General features: G+C 43.1%; 1 pseudogene; it reads left to right on the forward strand.

Annotated features, from left to right (window-relative positions):
* LOC127429995 (protocadherin-8-like) overlaps positions 1–22,217 on the forward strand; it is a 73,090-nt pseudogene extending 50,873 nt beyond the window's left edge.
* The last annotated feature ends 1,001 nt before the right edge of the window (positions 22,218–23,218 follow it).

Below are 23,218 nucleotides of genomic sequence, written 5' to 3' on the forward strand. Positions count from 1 at the left end.
CACGTCTGGCATGAGAAGTATGCATTATTTATCAGGCCTGCAGATGTTTCTAGATTGACTTGGGCTGCTATTGTTAAGACATGGTCATTATAATGGTGTAATGCAAAAAAAACCTTAATGGTCCTAATAATAAGCTTCATTTTCTTTGTTCAAAATGTAATTTTTTTTTTCGTTTTTCTTTTGATTTTGGAGTGAAATAGGGTTGTTTCGAGGATTTGAAAACATCAGGGGCTACAAGATGAGCTACAGTAACCTTCACTGTATGAACATTCAGAGCGCTCCTCGTGTAGTTTCTCCATCTCAATGTCCACCACGGTAAATGAGCTCACTCAATACATATTCAGGTGAGTTCAGCATCTGGAAACATCGAAGCAGCAGATTAGACAGAAGCTAGTTTGACGTGTAAATGTTTGCAGGCTCAGCAGACTGTCAGGAGCTCACAGAAGATCTCGTGTTTGTGTTCCTCCAGCAGCATCTCATTTCAGCATCTCATTACATGAACTCTAGAACATTCAGTGTGTGCTGACTCCATTAAGCAGTGTGTATAGCTCATCACTCATGTCTATCAAACCCAAATGACTTTTTTTTGTCTTCAGTGGAACACAAAAGCAGAAATTATAAAAAGTCTTCACAGAGTTTATTCACCATAATGTAAGTGAAAAGTGACTCCCGTCAGTCAAAACACAGTAAAAGTACTCAATATGACTCATGCACTGTATTCCAAGTCTACTAAAAAACATAAAATAGGTTTTGGTAAGAAAGAACCTGAAATGCATGTTTTTTGATAGTGAAAATATTAAAATATTGAGTTGATCTACCTCGACTCACTCTACAGGTGATTTTACGCTGAATTTGAATGTGCAAATAAAATAATGAGAAAGTTATTGAGAGTAAAAAGTGTGTTGAATATTATGTTGGCTGTAAATAGAAGAAATCTTGGTTGTGTAAAACATGAATTCATGAATCAAATGTAGCACACATTATATTATACATGCAGACCCAATGTTAAAAACACATTCGTCGCCTTATATAATTACAAAGTGTTCAAAGCTTCTTAACGTGTGTGTGTGTGTGTGTGTGTGTGTGTGTGTGTGTTTTATGAAATCTAAACATGGTTAGTGCTCTGGATCTGACAGCCTCATGGGAAATAATTGAGAAAATAATCATTGTTCTCATTAATGAAGGCAAACAATAACATGCCTGACCAATAACACTGTGATTATTTCACAGTCAGCTATTAAATGCACACGTAATATCATCATTATGTTTCAGGATCAACAAGTAACTAACAAGTAGTGACGTTACTATGTAAATGTATGTCTTCCTTTTTGTAAATAAAAATGTAGTGAAATGCTGCTGTTCTTGAATATATTTTCGATTCAGTTACATAAATTAGAGTGTTTTCTAGTTTTATTAGGTATATTTAGTATGCATTTATCAAGTTTAATGCTGTCATTCTAATTGAGATCCTCGATGTTTGTGCCAAATACTGCTCTGATTGCAAAAGTCATTTAATAGTTATCTATTTGAAAAGATCATATTAAACAGATTCAAAGTAATTAGCTACAGTATGTAATGTTCACAGAGTTGGGTAGATTACTTCTGAAATGTAATCCGGTTCTGATTACAAATGACATAAAATTGTAATCAGTGCCGTATCTTTTAGATTACTACAATCTCTTTTCTACTCTTTTCTGCTCAATCTTTTGGATTACTTATTGCATGTTTTAATCAATCGAATTATTCATTTTAAATGTATTAACCTCACGAGACTCCCGTGCGACTGCTTTGTGTATTTTCCATTTCCCTTTTTGATTTTTAATTAATAGCACCTAATAAACATGCAAAAAAATAAAAAAAAATAAAATGTAGAGCGAATTGTTTTCCTAAAAATTGAATTGTTGTAATTTAGGACATTGGGAATAGGGTCTATGTTTTATATTTATATATGAAATACCAGTTGCAGTGTTGTCAGATATCGCAAGTGGAACAGGCGACCTGGTCTGGAAAAACAAGCCCAAAATAAGATATTTGCCTCACCAAAATAAGTGAAAATAAGCAATTTTTTTCCTGTGTCATGAATTTATCAGCGTAGAAATCATAACGAGCAATTAACAGTTAAGTATAATTTTAATTACAGAATTAAATTACAGAGTCAAAACCCGCAAGCATCAAATCTGTATTAACATCATATTTAACAATAATTCAGTGAAGAAACAACTAAAAAAATGATCTTTTTACCTCTAATAATATTTTCCTTGTATCTGGATTAACTGTGCATGTATATTTAGTAATTATATATAGTTGTTAAAAAGGTCTTCATTCAGAGAATTCCACATCCACAACAGACAACATAAGCAAAGAAATGTGTGATGCAGCAGTTTCCTTCAGGATCAAAGCACATGTTTCATTTATTTGAGCAACATGAAGTGGTGTAGCTCCAAAAATGTACTGTGATAAAGCCTTTAGTTTCATGAAACAATTATCGGAACAAATTAACCAGTTATAACCGCTTACCGGCATTTAAAAATAATGTTTTCACTCCGGAACAATTAAAAATCACTTTGTTCTGGTTTTCGGTTAAGTTCTGCAAAAAAAAAAAAATAGTTTGTCTTCGTTCCTTGCAATATGTGCTTTTACTGTACAGAAGAGTGTCTAGATTAATGGACATGTAGATGAGGGCTTGTTTGAAATACTGACACTTTTACTGTCAATACAACATCAAAATTCTCAAAACTAACTATTACAAATGCAAAAGTGATTTAAGATTCTTCAGATTGGAAGAGGAGGCTTTTTCAATAGATATCACTTTTTTAGGCAAAAGTTTAGTTATTTTCCCCACATGTCTCTTTGAAAGTCAAGTTATTTGTGGTCAAATGAGAAACAGGAGCACACTGTTGTCAATGTGATATCTGGCTACACGTGTTTCAGGTTTTTCAGGCTCTGGCTCAGACCGCTCTTTATAATATAGAGCATAAGCCTGAAATTACTCATTAGGCTGATAGCAATAGTACTTTGCTAAATAAAATAAATAAATAAATAAATACAAATCATAATCATTCAAAATATTCTCTTAATAACTGGGCAAGAATGAGGACATTGGGAGCCCAAAGACAACCAAGGTAGTGGACTATGGGAGATCTTTTACCATTTATATTGTATATACAGCCAATGTACATATATAAATATATATATATATATATATATATATATATATATATATACACACAATCAGCCACAACATTAAAACCACCTGCCTAATATTGTGTAGGTCTCCCTTGTGCCGCCAAAACAGCACCAATCCGCATCTCAGAACAGCATTCAGAGATGATATTCTTCTCACCACAATTGTACAGAGCGGTTATCTGAGTTACCGTAGATTTTGTCAGTTCAAACCAGTCTGGTCATTCTCTGTTGACCACTCTCATCAACAAGGCGTTTCCATCCACAGAACTGCCGCTCACTGGAAGTTTTTTGTTTTTGGCACCATTCAGAGTAAATTCTAGAGACTGTTGTGTGTGAAAATCCCAGAAATACTCAAACCAGCCCATCTGGCACCAACAATCATGCCACGCTCTAAATCACTGAGATCACATTTTTTCCCCATTCTGAAGGTTGATGTGAACATTAACTGAAGCTCCTGACCCATATCTGCATGATTTTATGCACTGCACTGCTGCCACACTGTTGGGCCTCATATGTTCAGATAGAAGACAAAGGCAGGCCTAACAGTCATAAAAACATAACTCAAGCCCCCACCTTCTAAGTCGTAAATTTTACTGATAAAAATCGCGCCAAAATCAAACAAAGGGAGTCCAAAACAGACTACAAATCCATGAAGCCTTGCCCTCTAAAGGATCGAGCTCTCAACTCCTATTGGATGAGGCACACCACAGAACGTCCCTCAAACATGACATCATCAGGACTTCAAATAATTCTGAAATGCTTCCAGAGTTGCTTCCAGCGACTTAGTTCACCGAATACGGACGTAGCTTTTTGCTGCTCTTCGGTGCATCCTCGTGGCTTAAGGAAGTAATGTCCGACTTGAAACTGTAGCCATACAATCTCCATCTCGCTGGACGAGTTGAGATTACTCTGTGTTCAACCGAACACTCTAACGGATCCGAAGGAGACCGCCGAGCAATTCGCATCTTCATCCGTTGGCCCACAGAAGTAAAGAGATTAAAGATTTCTCTTCCATCTTCAATCAAGTCGACATTTCCGAGTTCTCTACCAGCCCGCCGAGAATCAACAGCCGTACCGCCCTCTGAGAATCAACAGCCGTACCACCCGCTGACAGCGCGAGGAAACGGCCTCCCGTCATCACCCGAGCCTCAAGGAACCGGGTCGGAGTTAAAGGACGGAGGAAAACACATTCTGCCTGTGTCCTCATGCGATTCAAGTAAGAGGTTACGTCTGGGCAGAGATAGAATATTATAGCGTGTTATTCTTGTGTTTCAAGGTTTTTTGCTTGTACAGTTTACGGATCGCCATGTCCGCTCATTATTAATACTCAGGGTATTAATTATCACAAATTTGTTTGCTGTATTGTGGTCCAACCAAATTGGACTGTTGTGCATTTTCGCCATCGCGGGTGAGACAGCAACTGAGTTCATCCATTAGAGTCAAATAACGCAGGACTTTTACGAGCCCCGCTCGTAAAACCACGTCTCTGAGTGATGAACACGGCTGCTTTATCTCCAGCTATCGCGAACTCAGCTTTCGGGCTGTCACTGAATAATCTCTCTCTCTCTCTCTCTCTCTCTCTCTCTCACTAACCACACTGACACACACACACACTGTCACACACACACACACACCTTATGTGTTATAGGATTATTATTATTTCCATATCTAATCATGTCACTGTTTAGTTTGTAGTTGTAAGTCGGAAGTTTATTGACTGCATTGTATTAATTATTGATTGATATTACTGCATAAATAAACTTTTGTTTATATTACAAAGAGAAGTGTTTTGGTTTGTTTTGCATACGCCTGTGTCATGCTGACGGGATGTCAGTGCTCGGATTCAAACCTTCATTCATTGTTTTTTTTTTCCCGAAAATCGATATTCTTCGGATGTCGATTTTCCTAAGAAAACAATCTAATATTGAGACTGTTATACTATCTGGTTATTAGTCCCTGATTCCAGGGTGGTGCCCCGTCAATGTTAATCCTTATTAATATTCGATTGATTTTTGATAATTGATAATTATCTTTGATTGAATTTGAATGATCAATAAGCTAGTGTTAATTTTAATTAATGTTTCATCGACGTTAACAATTAACGATTATCTTTGATAACTGTTGATTTAAAGGATTAAAAAAAAGCTGACATTGATTCTCATCAATGTTCTATTGATTTTAATAATTAATAAGTATCTTTGATAATTATTAATTATTGCTAATAACCAAACTTGCTCCTAAACGTAGCACACTACATTTACTGGAGCCCCATATGAGGTTTTAATGAGTTAGATCCAATTAATTAATTTAAATATTGATTAATAACTACAGAAATAATTATTAATTATTTCTGATAGTAACACTGATCTAAACAACCAGTAAAGCCCTACACACACGATTGGCTGATTAAGATAATCGCATGGATGTTTGTTGGTGCCAGACGGGCTGGTTTGAGTATTTCTGTAACTGCTGATCTCCTGGGATTTTCACACACAACAGTCTCTAGAATTTACTCTGAATGGTGCCTCATGTCACAGGCCGGGGGAGAAAGGCAACTCCTGCGGAGCACGAAAGGGCATAAATGAAGTGTGTTCGGAGTTAGAGAAAAACATTAAAGGAGATAGCGCTGAAGGATCAGTGCTATCTACACCCCGGAACGCTTGCGGTGTACACAGCTCTGTTGTTTTGTCATGCTGCTAATCTAAAGTGTAGAAATGGTGAGATGGGGCAACCGTTGTCATGTTGTCGCGTGGTCTGGATGGAATAAATCCGGGGTCCAGACCTGGACCGCGGTCCGCAAATTGGTGACCACTGCTATATGGGGTCATAATGGAACCTGGCATTAAAACATTGATGTTCTGTAAGTTTCATGACGGATTTAAAACTAATTTAGTGGCAAAATGTATCATTTAATCCACTGTCTTACAAATTTAGCACCAGTTGTGGTGATGAGAATACAAAGTGTTGGAAACAGGTCATATAGGCACAACTACAAAATTTTTCAGAAAAAGGTAATCTCCGGCGACACATCTAACTAGCGCCAGGGGTCTGGTGGAGCAGGTCTGGCGGTGCATCTAAGTTGGCCGGTGCCCGCCCTGCTCCACTCTGCATCTGGACCTGCGAGGATGCCAGTGTGTGCACTTTTGGACATTTAAGACAGCTGCCCGAGGTTAGATATGCTCTATGTTTTTATGGCAGCGCTGAAGAGGATCTATTCAAATCAGGTGCGCCTCATCATCCACTGCCCGAATAAGGCTTGTTAAGTTGCACCTCTCCTCTCTCCTGCCCACTCCCGTTCTGAGCCTGGCTGAAGGATGGCCTTAAAAGGCAGTGCGACGATGATGAGAGGGAGGGACGGGTCGTTCTGCCACAGTACAAATTGTTGTTTGATTAATATTAACAACATACTAGACATAGCGGCAAGATGCATTTACACTTCTGATACATTTACAAGTCTGATATATTTATACAAATCCACATGTTCTTTTTAGACAGAATTTTGGAGTGTATTTTATCGTTTCAGTGGTTGTGTTGCGATTGACCAGCCAATCGTGATCGATGTAATGAGTGTGATCTTGTGATTTTAAGAATTACGATTTTAATTGTTCAAATGAAGATCACAATTAATTTGAAAATATTTTCCTTCATTGTGAATGTACAGCACAGTCCCTTGGCAATTCGTACAAGATGGCAAAATTGTACGATGTATGAAAACATACGACTTTTACACCAACCAACCACATATGTTTCCTTTTTTCATAGTAAACAAAATGAATTTTCCAAATAAAAACCTGGTGAGGGGTTCCGCTTTATGGTGAGGTTTAGGTATGGAGTTAGGGGTTAAAATTTGTAAAAACTCCCGACTTCGTGTTCAAACCCAAGAAGTATCTCATGAATGCACATTCAAAACATGGATGTTTCTCTTTCTTCCTTGCTACAAAACAGGGCTTTTTGGATGTTTAGCTTTTCCTCAAAATGCTTTAACATGTAACAGAGGAAATATCTGCTTTTTCAACAACACGAGGGAAGCTGGACGTTTTCATACTAACCAAGTCATACGAATTTGTACTATTCTGCCAAATCATACAAACTAGTGCAACATTACATGAGACCAGGTTGGAATGTAACGTGTAAATGTTCAGTGAATATTGTTGAAAAAACAACAGTCTCTCTCTCTCACACACACAACATGGCATAAACAGCAGCAGGTAGTTGAGAAATGCCAGCTCTTTTGTGGGTATGAACTCATCCATGTGTGTGTGTGTGTGTGTCTGTGTGTGTGTGTATGTATGTGTGTGTGTGTGTCTGTGTGTGTCTCTGAGTGTGTGTGTCTGTGTGTGTGTGTGTGTGTGTGTGTGTGTGTGTGTGTGTGTGTGTGAGTGTGTGTGTGTGTGTGTGTGTGTGTGTGTGTGTGTATGTGTGTATGTGTGTGTGTGTGTCCTCATATCCACTGAGTGTAATGACCCTTGTCCTGTTAAAGCACACACACACTTGCACAGTGTTTCCAGGCCGTTTGTTTGCGAGCATTCAGGACAGCTGTTCGTGTGTGACTCTGCTGAAACGATGTGTTGTGTGAGGGTTAGTGGAGTGTTCACACATCTCCATGTGCTCTCAGCAGGATGTGTGGGTGATATTGACAGAATGTTTGATCTCCGCTGTGTGTTGTTACAGATAAACGCTGTCATACTCTCTGAACATCTGAGAGAACTGCGGTCTCACTCTCACAGCTGAGCAGCTGAACGTTGATTACATGTTGCCGTTAATGCACTCTGCTTTCTAGGTAAATGTTTTCACCTGACATTAACATGCTTACATGCGTCTAAATTGTGTCTCCTGTGTCCACACGTGGAGGGTCTCTGATTTCATTAATACATCAGTGTGTTTCTGTATAATAATATCAGACAGATGTATAAGATATTCTGTGAACTCAAAATCATAAATGAGATGTCTTGAATTCCTCAGTTGTTTCTCCTAGACAGCGATGAGATTCAATGGTGATGTTTGCTGAAGTCAGATGTTTCTCTGTAATCTCTCATGTGTCTCCTCTAGAGTTTTACCAGAGATCTCAAAAAAACAATTAGATTGTGCAGTCTGCAGTCAAAACTCTCAATGTGAACTCAAACATTTCTCATCAATTCCTCCATATTTTTAGGAGAAATATTTGTGGCAAACTTGGTATTCACGGTAAATAAAACTCAACTGAGGTCTCCATTAAGTCTCCTGAGCTTTGAAACCTCATGTATGTGTGTGTGTGTGTGTATATATATATATATATATATATATATATACAATAAAATAAAAATAAAAATGTAAATGTAAATGATTGTTTTTAAAAACTCTGAACAGAAAAATCTTGTGGATGAGCTTTTCCAAATTTTTATATCATGTGTGTTTTATTTTTAAACCACTCGCAACTGGCGACATTTAAACACAGTGGCTGATTGACAGGTGAGGGGCGAAGCTTCACTGTTCTTTGGGACGCATACAAGACGGATTAGTGTTTACATCTTATATGAGATGTGGTCACGTGTTTTGGACTACCTCTGTATGTGATTTTTGTGATACTATCACAAAACTTTTTGCACCCAGTTCACACCCGTATTTAACGCTGATCACCCCGAAACACATCTTAATATCGGGTGTAAACGGGGTCTCACTCTTTTTCTCTGTCACTGAAGTGTGGACAGTGTGTGTGTGTGTGTGTGTGTGTGTAAACATGTTAGTCAGTGTTTGCAGTGCCAGTTAAAGTGCTTGTGATGATGCTCTTGAGTGTGTGATGTAATGTTTGTTTACCACTGCTCTCAGTCATCATCAACAGTGTTTATTAAATGAATTAACACAGCTTCTCATGTTTATGAGCTGCAGCAAATTCACACACACACACATACACACACACACACACACACACACACAATGGCTCTGTTCTGACACCTCTCAAACTGTCTTCAAAGTCAGCATTTTAAGGCATCATGGGGCCATTTTCCATTGCAAAGACTGTTCTAAAATGTACGCAGCACACATGCTTCCTTCACTGTGTTAGCAATGCAAGTACAGCACTGTGAAAAAGTCTTGGGCCCATTAGATGTTTCACAAATCCATTTGTCTTTACATGGTTATTTTATATCTACTGCTTTAGTGTGTCATTAGGCAATATCAATTTTAGATTTCCAAACATTCCTTTAACATCTCAACATCATTGAATCAGTCTGGGAATCCTAAATACAGAGAAGTGTGTTCTGCAAGTTCTCGAGATGCTTGAACACCCTTAAAAAACTGTGCACTTTGTAAGAAGTTCATCAATAAATAAACATTAGTCATGGACATTTTTTTTAAAACATCCACATTTAAAATTTGCCTTAATCTTTTGCACAGTACCGGATATATTGTAACAATTCGTTAGTGTTAATTTTTCAGTCATTCACAACATATTTTTCATTTATTTATTTATTTTATTTACATTATTTGTAAATAAAAAAACACAGAGCTGGGTAGATTGCTTCTGAAATGTAATCCGGTACTGACAGGCAATCTACTCTAATTACTTCTGGTTACTAAATGCATATTTTGATGAACATCTAATCATTCATTTTAAATGCATTAAACATTAGTAAACATGAACTCAAACAGAAATGTGTTTTTGTCTGTTAGGTGCTTAAAGGGTCATTAAAATTTAAAAAAAAAAAACAAAACAAAAAAAAAAAACACTGTTTCCCAAGAAAATGAGAACATGCATGTCACATTACAAATAATTTTCAGTTTATATTTGCAGCCACACGCCAAACCTCCTGTGACTCTAGTGCTCAAGAAGTCTGGTGCTGTCTTAATTAACTTTAATTACCTCATTTTTTATTTTTTTGCATATTTTTGAAAAGAACTATGGATCGTTCCAAAATAATTCAATCGAATCAGGACTGAATTTCAGATTTCATCGTAATTGTTGGGTAAATAATCAAAAACAAATCAAATCATTGTCAGAGCAAATACTGACATCCTTAATAATCAGTAAATTATGCACTAGTTCTTTCTGATAAATGATTGCAACTGTAACATGCACAATGTGTTCACAGGACAAAGGTATACTTCATGAAAGTCAAGTCAGGGCATGTTGTACCACTTTAAACAGGGCATGTTTTTGCATGTGTTTTAAAGGTGATAGATTTCTACAATTTATCAAATACAATATTTGTTGTCCAAATCAACGTTATTATGCATACATTGCCTTTTCTATTTTTGTTGTTTCGTGAATGGTTTGTGCTTCATAATTGTTAAATTTTGCTGAAAAGCCTTTAATAGACTGTTTAATGTAGGTGCACATTTAAAGAGAGGCGAAGAACAATATTAAAATGAGACCACTTGTGTAATAGCAGGTTCCAATGTGACAAAATCATGTAGTGTGACAACATGCCCCACTATTGGACTCATCGTGTTTTCAATTGACTGTTTTTTTGGTTTTTCTTTTCTGGGCAAAAACGCTGTTAATGTTTGTAGAGGGGTTCTTAAGTTGTGAAAGGAGGAGGTGGGAATGGGGTCAATTTTTGAAGGTTTAAAGGCAGAAATGTGAAGTTTATATATAAAAGCACTTACATTAATTCTTCTGTTAAACTCATGTATTATTTGAGCTGTAAAGTTGTTTAAATTATTACAGTTATTTTAGGGTTTGTTGACATTACATCATCATGGTAATGAAGTTGTAAAATTGTCTAGAACTTTCCACAGATGCGGTTAGTAAGAGATTTAATCACAGTAAAATCATGTTAACACACATATTGTTCATGTCTTGTGTCTATACTTTTGAAACAGTGAGTATTTTAATGTTTACAGATTGACCCCATTGACTTCCATTGTAAGTGTCTCACTGGAACACACATTTCTGCTTTTTTTTTAAGGAGGAACGAGTCAGAATTAATTTTTGTGATAATCAACATTATGACACAAATGCTGTCAACTGCTTAACATGCATTGAACCTGGAAAGCAACAAAAGCAATGATTAAATAACTTTCAAGTTCACTTTAAATGGTGTGCCACTGACCATTTCTCAAATTCATTACTTATTTTTCTAAGTAAACACTTGCCCTACTGTTTTAGTACACTGCAATAGAAGACACTGTATTAGAATTACTTTCACCTATTATTACAGCACAGATCAGTGTTTTGTCCTCCATAAAGCAGGTTTCCTGTAGGATACTGTCTGGAGGATTATTCCTGCAGGAAATGAGCAGGGTGTCCTGCAGAACTGATAAAGTCTTTAGAACGTTATTTTATTCCTGCAGGAGATTTGCAGCTGTCCTGTAAGTTCCATTCTAAACATGTTAGGTGCTAAGAACAAATGGATGCACTTTGCAGCACTGGCATGTGGTTGGCTGACAGTCCACTAGCTCTGTGGTTCACATGGTGTGAAAACGTTGTTGTTAAGGCACAGACCTGCATTTGTTCACAACAGCCTGTGAAATGACACAATCTATGTGTTTTAAGAATGTCAGGTTTTGCAAAGAGCCTTCGATTGTATTTACCATTGATGTAAATTTCACATTAAAGTATATTTTAATAGTCACGTGCAACATAAGCACACTCTGTTTTACCTGTGAAGTTGAAGAGAGTTTGTTCTTTTTAATGTGATGCAAGTCAATGAAGGCATCTACTGCAATGTCAAAATGTATTATTAAACTGAACATTGCTACATGGATTTTGCTTTAAATAGGTGTTATGATAGGAGAGGAGTTAAAAAGTTATAATGTTTGTGTTTTTTGTGTTTGTTGAGACCAAACACATTCAAATGTTTACCAAACTTAGAACAAAAAAATATCCGTACTAAGGATTAGTACATTCAGTGATTCTGCATAAATCTCCCGTTTGTTAAAGATAAAAGCCCCACATAGTTTGCACCTTTGGCCCTGAGAAAGGGAGAAAAAATGGGCAGGCACCTTTTTGGTGCATCAGAGGAAGACCATTTGTTGGTCTGGACTCTCATTTGCATACAGAGACTTAAATTCAGCAGTGCCAAACACCTTCAGTTGTTAACAGGAACTTTGCTGAGAGGATACTTGAACTTCCAAACCTTCCTCGGATGGCCGGTTATTCGAATATAGAACACAAACGGAGGTGAGAAAGTTGTTTGCGACTCTTAGTTTAGTTGTAGTCGCTACCCTCTGGACAGTGGGAGGCACAACCACCAGATATTCACACATTCGAGGAAGCCACACCAGGAACAGTTATTGGGAACCTGTCACTGGATCTGAAAATCGACACGGCCAATTATCCGAACACAAGCTTCCGTTTCATGCAAGAGGGAAATTCATCTCTGATCAAAATACAAAAGAACGGCGGTCTTTTGACAGTGGGAGAGCGCATAGACCGGGAAAGCCTCCGTTGTGCCTCATCACATTTGATGTTATAGTTATTTCAAAGGATAAGTTTGACCTTATTCATGTGGAGATTCAGGTAAGAGACATCAATGACCACACTCCTCAGTTCACCCATAACAAGACACAACTCAAGATTGCAGAGGATGTGGCTGTGGGCACACGGTTCCCGTTAGAAGTCGCGAATGATTTGGATGTCAGAAACAATTATGTCCAAAGTTATCGCCTATTTCAGAACAGCCATTTCAGTATCGAGACAAGGAGTGGGGAGGAGGGCATTAAATATCCTCAACTCATTCTGGTGAAGGAACTTGACAGGGAAGTAGAAGACGCTTATACTCTTCAAGTTATGGCGAGTGATGGTGGCGATCCTCTGAAGCTGGGAATGGTAATGGTTAAAGTCAAGGTTTTAGACTCCAACGACAACAGCCCTCAGTTTGAGCTTGATTCCCTTAAAGTTGAGCTTCATGAGGATGCACTGGCTGGTTATCTTTTGTTCAAACTCCATGCGGTGGACCCTGACAGTGGCGTAAACAGTGATGTGTGGTATGATTTTGTGGAAGGCGTCGACAATGAGATCAAGGACTCTTTTTCAATTGATCCATTGAGCGGTGCAGTGACTTTTAAATCACAGGTGGACTATGAGACAAGAAAATGTACAGGCGTACGATTTAGGTGTCGACTCTATTCCGTCCATTTGTAGAGTCACTGTTGAAATTGTGGATGTGAACAATGCTCCCGAAATATCTATTACACCAATGACATCCATGAGTGAAGGTATCGCTTACATCACTGAGGCTGCAGCAGTGGAAAGCTTCGTCGCTTTCATCAGCACCACGGATAAGGACCCCGGGTCAGAGGACACGTGCATGTAAGTTTGAATGGACATGAACATTTTAAACATCAACAGGCATATGGTGACACATTTATGATCATCACAACAGCCACTTTGGACAGAGAGAAGATTCCCGAATACAATCTGACGGTTACGGCTGAAGATTTGGGCTCGCCCCCTTTTAGCACTTCAAGACAATACACGATCAGGGTGAGCGACGAAAATGACAACCCTCCACTGTTTAGTAAATCTGTCTATGAACTTTCAGTTATGGAAAACAAAGAACCTGGTTCTTACATTAGCACTTTAGTTGCTCGTGATCCAGATGCAGGGGCAAATGGAAAAGTGACTTATAAAATGATTGATACCGAGATCGCCAGAGCTCCACTGAGCACTTTGGTTTCATTGGACTCTGTTTCTGGCTCTCTGTTTATAATAAAGTCTCTGGATTATGAACATTTAAAGCAGATAGAAGTAAGTATTGAGGCTACTGATGGAGGTTTGTCAAAACTGTTGAGCTCAGCGCTCATCAAAGTCAAAATGACAACGCTCCTGTCATTACTCACCATGATCTCATTAATGGTTCTGCTTACGTCTCTACCATACAATACTCCAGCTGGTTACGTTGCCCTAAAAGTTAAAGCCCACGACATGGATGATGGTGTAAACAGTAAACTTTCTTTCAGCCTACTAGAAGACAAATCAAGAATGTTTTTCATAAGCAGAAATACAGGTGATATCGTGTTGAAATACAGTCTAAGTTACTAGCGAGGAGACTTCCTAGAGATAAAAGTGGTGGCAGGATTCCTTTTTCTTGCACTGCCAATATACGTTTTGTGGTCACGGAGGAACAGCTTGTTGAGGAGCAGGTGCTCGTATCTATTGAAATGACTGGCGTAGAAGAAAGTGAAGAACAACAAAGGACAAACCTCAAAGCTTTCCTCATTGTTATTCTTCTTCTCAGAGCTGGTTGCGTGCTCCTATTGGTTGCTGTTCTTGCTGTTGCACTCTCACACAGGCCCAGCCAAAGAAAACCATACTTTGGGAAAGAGAACCCAAACTCAGAACGTTTCTTCGTTAAGGCTCCGGACTCAATGGACACTAATGACTCATCCGATTCCAGCAGATGCCATGAATCCGGTGCTACTGTCAGTGAGCAAATTTCCTCTACAAGAGAAGACTCATCTTATTCTTATGAGGAGCAAAGTCAAGATTCAGACAGCAAGGTAGGATTATATACTGTTATTTACTACTTACTGTTGTTCCCTATCTGTCACTCACTCGACGTTGGTGTCGATGTAGTGACACTAGGGGTCACTCCTGGGAGCCCGAGACACCTCTGGTCTTTGATAAAAGGCCAATGAAAATTGGCGAGTGGTATTTGCATGCCACTCCCCCGAACATACGGGTATAAAAGGAGCTGGTATGCAACCACTCATTCAGATTTTCTCTTCAGAGCCGAACGGTCATGCTCATTGAGCTGAATAGCACTGTTCATTCACCTCTGCTGGATCTGACGGCGCATTTCAGTGGCTTCTCCCTCCTCTGCACTGGTGCACTGCAGAGAACGCCCCTGGGCGCTTCGGCAGAAAAAATAGAGAGTATATTTTCCGAAAGAGCATTTTTCCCCTCTAAAAGAGTATATTTCTCTAAAAGAGCGCACACACGGAACTTCTTTTTAAAGACACGTCTTTCTAAAGATGCCTTTCCGTTCGTGTGTTATTCCTGGTTGCGGTCATTTTCTCTCAACTTCGGATGGTCATGATCACTGTCTCTCGTGTCTGGGCGCGACCCACACGGAGGCAGCGTTTATGAATGGCTCATGTTCTCACTGCGAGAACATGACCATGGCAATGTTGCGGTCGCGGCTTGCTTTCGTAAGATTTGGGGACCTCAATGGGATCGCCTCCACCGGGTATCCCCCCGCGGACCTCCCATTCCCCAGCACGCTCGTCTGCCCCAATCGGGCTTCCGGATGAGTTCGCCGGCTCGTCGCACGGCGAGTCTGGCTTCTCGTTCGAGGCCCGCGAAGATGATGAGCTTTCGAGCGCAGCATCGGAGAGCGGGCTTGTCCAGTCGGACGCAGAAGCCTCAGCTGGGCTTCCCCCTTCGGGAACGGTCGCCCAGTTACAGGCCGACGCCGAAATGACGGACATGCTTTCCCGGGCGGCCGCGAGCGTCGGGCTAGAGTGGAACCCTCTGCTCTCCCCTGAACCCTCGTGGCTTGATGATTGGTTTCTGGGCTCGCGGCACCGCTCAGACCGGCCGCGCCCCGCTCCAGTGCCATTCTTCCCGGAGGTGCATGAGGAGCTGACGAAGTCGTGGGAGGCACCTTTTACTGCCCAACTCCGACTCCACAGTTCCCCCGCTCTCACTACCCTCGATGGCAGGGCGGCCAGGGGCTATACGGCGATTCCCCCGGTGGATAAGGCGCTCGCAGTGCACTTATGCCTGCAGAGCGCCGCCACCTGGCATGGACGCACTAAGCTTCCCTCCAAGCCATGTAGGCTCACGTTGTCCCTGATGGCCAAGGCCTACAGCGCTGCTGGACAAGCCGCCTCTGCCCTGCACGCCATGGCTCTCCTGCAGGTCCACCAAGCCAAGGCACTGAAAGAACTGCACGAGGGTAGTTCCACCCCATATTTGATGCAGGAACTGTGCTCGGCGACCGACCTCGCCCTCCGGGCGACGAAGGTCACAGCGCGGTCTCTTGGGCGGACGATGGCCACACTAGTGGTCCAGGAGCGCCACCTGTGGCTCAACCTGGTCGAGATGGGCGAGGCCGACAAGACACGGTTCCCACAGAGGTCTTCGAGGCGCCCCTGAGACGGGCAACCCAGGGACGAGGGAACCCACTCACCTGGAGCTGGTAGAAAGACCACTCCATCCCCCGGTGGAGAGCCGGGTGGAAAATCTTTTGTTGCCTTTTCGTTTGATTTCGCCACACGCCCAAGTGGCTGCGGTACCCAACATTCAACAAAAGAGCGGCTTCCTTCCTCCCTGGGTCACATACCCGGTGTGTACGGTCGTCACCACGACTACCGTCCACGGGTTTTATCTTGCAGGATTGGCGCTCCAGCGGTGCCCTTTTCACCCCTGAGCGCCCAGCTGTGGCACAAATCCACCCCCGATGTGACAGCCTCCACGGGTCGCGAGGACAGGCCTCTTCCTCCCCCGTCCCAGGCTGTTCCGGGGGTGGTCACAAGGAGCCAGGTAAGTGCTTCGATGTCCCTAGACTCAGCACGGCCACGACATGCTGTGGCACCTCGCGCTCCGCCCCGCCGTGAGGCCCCACCTTCCGGTACGTCCGACGATGTTGTCCCCTTGGTCCCCCTCGCATGGAATTTGGACGCATGGCTTGCGCTTCCCAATCCATCACGGTGGTTGATCCGGACCGTCCAACTCGGCTAGGCGATTCAGTTCGCCAGGCACCCGCCCAGGTTCAGCGGTATTCACTTCACCTTCGTCAAGGGCGAAAACGCTGTTACCCTGCGCGCGGAAATTGCTACCCTCCTACGGAAGGGTGCGATAGAACCTGTCCCTCCAGCCGAGTTGAAGAAAGGGTTTTACAGCCCCTACTTCATCGTACCAAAGAAAGGCGGTGGGTTGCGGCCAATCTTGGACCTGCGAGTACTGAACCGGGCTTTACACAGACTCCCGTTCAAGATGCTGACGCAAAGACGCATTTTAGCGAGCGTCCGGCATCAGGATTGGTTTGCGGCGGTAGACCTGAAGGACGCGTACTTTCACGTCTCGATCCTTCCTCGACACAGACCCTTCCTGCGGTTCGCGTTCGAGGGTCGGGCGTATCAGTACAAAGTCCTCCCTTTCGGCCTGTCCCTGTCTCCTCGCGTCTTTACGAAGATCGCAGAGGCTGCCCTTGCCCCGTTAAGGGAGGTAGGCATTCGCATTCTCAACTATCTCGACGACTGGCTAATCTTAGCTCACTCTCGAGACGTGTTATGCGCACACAGGGACCTGGTGCTCTCGCACCTCAGCCGACTAGGGCTTCGGGTCAACTGGGAAAAGAGCAAGCTCCTCCCGGTTCAGAGCATCTCTTTTCTCGGTTTGGAGTTGGACTCGGTCTCCCTGACGGCGTGCCTTACGAACGAGTGCGCCCAGTCGGTGCTGGCCTGTTTGAAGGCGTTCAAACAGAAAACAGCGGTTCCACTGAAACTTTTTCAGAGGCTCCTGGGGCATATGGCATCCTCGGCGGTGGCCACCCCGCTCGTGTTGATGCATATGAGGCCACTTCAGCGCTGGCTCCAGACTCGAGTCCCGAGATGGGCATGGCGCCACGGGACACACCGCGTGGCCATTACACCGGTCTGTCACCGTCTTTTCAGCCCTTGGACCGACCTCTCGTTTCTACGAGCAGGTGTTCCTCTAGAACTGGTCTCCAGGCGCATCGTGGTCACGACAGATGCCTCCAAGACGGGCTGGGGCACTGTTTGCAACGGGCACGCAGCCACCGGCCTCTGGACGGGTCCGCGGCTGCATTGGCACATCAACTGCCTCGAGTTACTGGCAATTCAGCTCGCCCTGCGGAGGTTCCGGCCGTTGATCCAGGGCAAGCACGTGCTAGTTCGGACAGACAGCACGGCAGTGGTAGCATATGTCAACCGCCAAGGCGGTCTGCGCTCCCGCTGTATGTCACAACTCGCCCGCCGTCTCCTCCTCCGGAGTCAGCAGCACCTCAAGTCGCTGCGAGCCACTCATATCCCAGGCAACCTCAACGCTACAGCGGACGCGCTGTCACGGAAGGTTCCCCGCAGGGGAGAGTGGAGACTCCACCCCCAGGTGGTCCAACTGATTTGGAGTCGATTTGGTCAGGCTCAGGTGGACCTGTTCGCCTCCCAAGAATCCTCCCACTGTCCGCTCTGGTACGCCCTCATCGAGGCTCCTCTCGGCATAGACGCGCTGGCACACAGCTGGCCCCCTGGCATTCGCAAATACGCGTTTCCCCCAGTGAGCCTACTTGCACAGACACTGTGCAAAGTTAGGGAGGATGAGGAGCAGGTCATCCTGGTAGCACCCTACTGGCCCACCCAGACATGGTTCTCGGACCTCACGCTCCTCGCGACAGCTCCCCCCTGGCAAATTCCCCTGAGGAAGGACCTTCTTTCTCAAGGACGGGGCTCCCTCTGGCACCCGCGCCCAGACCTCTGGAATCTCCATGTCTGGCCCCTGGACGGGACGCGGAAGACCTAGGTGGCCTACCACCCGCGGTGGTAGATACGATCACTCAGGCTAGGGCCCCCTCTACGAGGCGCCTGTATGCCTTGAAGTGGTCTCTGTTCACTAAGTGGTGTTCTTCTCAACACGAAGACCCCCAGAGATGTGCAGTCGGATCAGTGCTTTCCTTCCTGCAGGAGAGGTTGGAAGGGAGGCTGTCCCCTTCCACCTTGAAGGTGTACGTTGCTGCCATAGCAGCACACCACGACGCAGTTGACGGTAAGTCCTTAGGGAAGCACGACCTGATCATCAGGTTCCTAAGAGGCGCTAGGAGGCTGAATCCCTCCAGACCGCTCTTCGTTCCCTCATGGGACCTCTCCGTAGTTCTTCAGGGCCTACAGAGAGCCCCCTTTGAGCCTTTGCAGTCAGTCGAGCTTAAGGCACTCTCCCTGAAGACTGCCCTCCTGACTGCGCTCACTTCCATCAAGAGGGTAGGTGACCTACAAGTGTTCTCTGTCAGCGAAACGTGCCTAGAGTTCGGTCCGGGTTATTCTTACGTGATCCTGAGACCCCGACCGGGCTATGTGCCCAAGGTTCCCACCACTCCTTTTAGGGACCAGGTGGTGAACCTGCAAGCGCTGCCCCAGGAGGAGGCAGACCCAGCCCTGGCATTGCTGTGTCCGGTGCGCGCTTTGCGCATCTATTTGGATCGCACGCAGAGCTTTAGACTCTCTGAGCAGCTCTTTGTCTGCTTAGGTGCACAGCGGAAAGGAAGCGCTGTCTCCAAGCAGAGGATCGCCCACTGGCTCGTTGATGCCATATCTATGGCATATCTCGCCCAAGACATGCCGGCCCCGGTAGGGCTACGAGCCCATTCTACCCGTGGTGTAGCGGCTTCTTGGGCCCTGGCCAGAGGTGCCTCTCTAACAGACATTTGTAGAGCAGCGGGCTGGGCAACACCCAACACCTTTGCAAGGTTCTACAACCTCCGGGTGGAACCGGTTTCGTCCCAGGTAGTGGCACGCAACACAAGCGGATAAGCCCGGGATAGCCGGCCAGGTGTATCGCTTGCACATAGCGCCTTTCACCTCCTTTTGAGCTGAAGATGTGCGCTGTTAATTCCCAGTAGTGTTCACAAAAGTTGTTCCCTGGTTGATTTCCTCCAAGCCCTGTGGCAGTCGAGTCTTCGGAGAAACTCACTGCCGGCCCAGTACACGCGCTAGCTAAGAGCCCGGTGCTGGGGTAGGTGCTCCGCATGTGGCGGTTCCCTGTAAGGCTAACCCCATGCGATCTATATCTTCCGCTAACTCGTTTCCCTGCTGGCAAACTGCGTCTTCCTTGGGCAGAGCCCCTCTGCCCCAGTCTCCATGTTGTAGTACCTCCTCCCCCGTTGGGCAGGATCTACCTTGAAGGCTCTCCACATGGTTGGAAAGACCATGTGATGTATTTTTCCACTTAAATATCCCCCCCTCTCTGGGGTTGGGTGTGGTCTCCGCGGTGTCCTCCCCTTGGGAGGGACACCCCCCGACTCGACCTGGCGGCCCAGTCGGATAATCCCCCTTCTTTTTTTAGGTAGTGGAAAAAGAGAAGGGGAAAAGAGGCCACGACTGGGTTAAGCCCGTCTCTATCTTTGGGTAGTCGACTTGTCCCTAAAAAGGGCCGTTCGACACTCATAACTATGTTGGGGGAGGTTACGTGTCGACCTGGTGCGCTGGCTATGAGGCACACAGCAAGTCTGCCCACCACACACCGCCAGTTCACGTAACACAGTTCAGCCTTGTGGCATTTTGTATAGGGACCCCTAGTGTCACTACATCGACACCAACGTCGAGTGAGTGACAGATAGGGAACGTCATGGTTACTGGTGTAACCTCCGTTCCCTGATGGAGGGAACGAGACGTTGGTCCCTCCTGCCACAACGTTGAACTACCCGCTGAAATGGCCAGACCTTATATCGGCTCCTCAGCGTAAAACCTGAATGAGTGGTTGCATACCAGCTCCTTTTATACCCGTATGTTCGGGGGAGTGGCATGCAAATACCACTCGCCAATTTTCATTGGCCTTTTATCAAAGACCAGAGGTGTCTCGGGCTCCCAAGAATGACCCCTAGTGTCACTACATCGACACCAACGTCTCGTTCCCTCCATCAGGGAACGGAGGTTACACCAGTAACCATGACGTTTTCAACCAGAACTTTTTAGTGACAAAAAGTTAAAAAAAGTAAAAAATAAAATAAAATTATAAAAAGTAAAGATGACCAAATTTGACATTATTGTGACAAATCATTAGAGTATTTTATTCTGTTGACAGCCATATCTTTTAACAGTAAAAAATAAATAAAAAACAAATGTAATTATTATTTAATTATAGAAAACTCTATAAATACAGAAATCTAACATTACTCTGATTAGAAAAAAGGTACATTGTGAACTTGATACAAGCTAAATATTTTCCAGATAATATTTGAATAATTTGCTTTGAATTTAGAATAATGACATAAAAAAAAAAAAAAAAAAGAAAAAACGTTTTAATTTGACAAAATACATAGTTGACTCGATGTTTTCAAAAGGAGGTTCTCTTACAGTGGGGGTTATATTTGAGGTCATCGGTATGAAAAAGTATTAAAACCCCTGGTTTAGGCAACAATCATATTTTTTAATTAATCTTCCATGAATTCTGATTTACTGTATTTATTTCCCATTTAGATGTTCCACCTCCTCTTCAAGAAGCCCATTGTTTATCCTATAACCATCTGGCAAGGTGACAGATACACCGTTCAAATGAGGTTAGTTTTGTATATTTGAATGCAATATATGTTGTGATTTATTTCTATAAAAAATTTCTTAAATGCAAATTTACACCCTACAAGCAGCACCAGTATCAAGTGGAAATAAATGGAGTGATCATTTGATATTTATATATGCATTGAGCTCCTCTTTTAAGACCAAGACTCCATTTGATCTGGGTGGAGGTGATGTAATGACTTGTGTTATTCTGTTCACAGCGGCATTGTTTCCACTGATCTGACAAGCACGAAGGACAGTGGGAAAGGTGACAGTGACTTTAATGATAGTGACTCTGATATCGGTAGAGATACAGGCAAGAACATTTCTGCCATGGGACATCAGCAAACCAGCTGTGAGTTTTATTTTTAGCACGTGCATGCATTTTGTTTGGTAAACTGTAGGCAACTAGCTTTAATTATGTATTTTCAATAATTGAAATAATTGATATCCGAAAGATCTGTTTAGCCTTAAATATCCGCATCAAGAAAATATTCCCATACATTTTAAGTTCAACTTATGGATGCTTCATTTCAGATTCTGCCTGTTCTGTATCAATGGGTGGACTGTGCAGGAGAACAAGAGAGATTTCAACAAACGTCTCCAGCACTCCTGTCGGAAGCAGTGGATACAAAATAGCACATCATACGTCAGCATTTGGACATCATTCAGCTAATGTGTCATCATCCTGGAGAGACTATGGCTACACATTCCACCCCAGAACATCTGAACAACGTCAAGTCCCTGTGTGTCACAGAATCAGGAGCCATCCGTCTCATTTCTATCAACACCACAATGAGCCTTGTTCACATCTGGAGGGACGACCACAACTGACTACAGAGGATCTGGCCGAGGTCATTACTGCAACCTCTCTTTAAAGACGCACAATGAGCAACAGACCAGCTGAATGACTCTTTAAATACCCTTCACTTCAGTTTGATGTTCAGCCAAAACACAAAGCTATTTCTTAATGATGTACTGAATGCATTTTCCCCTTTTTTGCATTAACCTGATAACTATTCATATGAATTATACAGAATTTTCTTGTGTCAATATTTTTAGTAGAATTGTAAATAAAAGATTTATTTATGGTCAGTTCAGTCCCTGATGTATTTGTGTGTGTGTGTGTGTGTGTGTGTGTGTGTGTGTGTGTGTGTGTGTGTTTGTGTGTGTGTTATGGCAGCATAAGTTGGAAGAAAATGACAGACAATGAGCAATTACTGCCAAGACAACTTGGAAAATTTGTATTTGCTTAGGGAATACTCAATGAACCAGACCCCTGTTTTCTTCAACACATCATTAGAGGGCAGCAAAGGATCATTTAATTTAATCTAGTTTAATTGGATGCCTTTTTCCTTCAGCCTTCTTTTGTGAAGCAGAAGGTCTATAGCATGTAAAGAATATGACCAAGAACAGTAGAAGCACCTGAGATTTCGAGCACTAGAGGAATCACAGCAGAACACATCTTATCCTAAAAATGTGCTCAAAGCACTCATCTTTCACAACTGCATGACTGACCTAAACAAAATTCCCCAGTTATGTGACGTTCGGCAATGCATGTTGTCCGTTCAGGTGGGCTCTTTAGCAGAAGGGAAGGAGACCTACGTCACTGGGATTATATCAGGGACCTCCTTTTTTGGATGCAAAGTACTCATCAAACCTAGAAACACAAAGGCAAGTTTAAACATAGCAAAATATGGAACGTAGCTTTCTTGAGCAAGTGATTTATTTTTACATGGCATCCATGTCATTGTTCTTGAAGAACCGGCAGTTGGTCAAGGTGATGCCCAGCTCTTCTTGTGTAGCACTGAAGCTGCTAAACACCTGGCAGAATCCTTTCCCCAGTTTCAGATTTTGTAGATGCTCCATTATTGCTGGA

Source organism: Myxocyprinus asiaticus, chromosome 39 (genome assembly GCF_019703515.2).
Source record: "Myxocyprinus asiaticus isolate MX2 ecotype Aquarium Trade chromosome 39, UBuf_Myxa_2, whole genome shotgun sequence".
Taxonomy (NCBI): Eukaryota; Metazoa; Chordata; class Actinopteri; order Cypriniformes; family Catostomidae; genus Myxocyprinus; species Myxocyprinus asiaticus.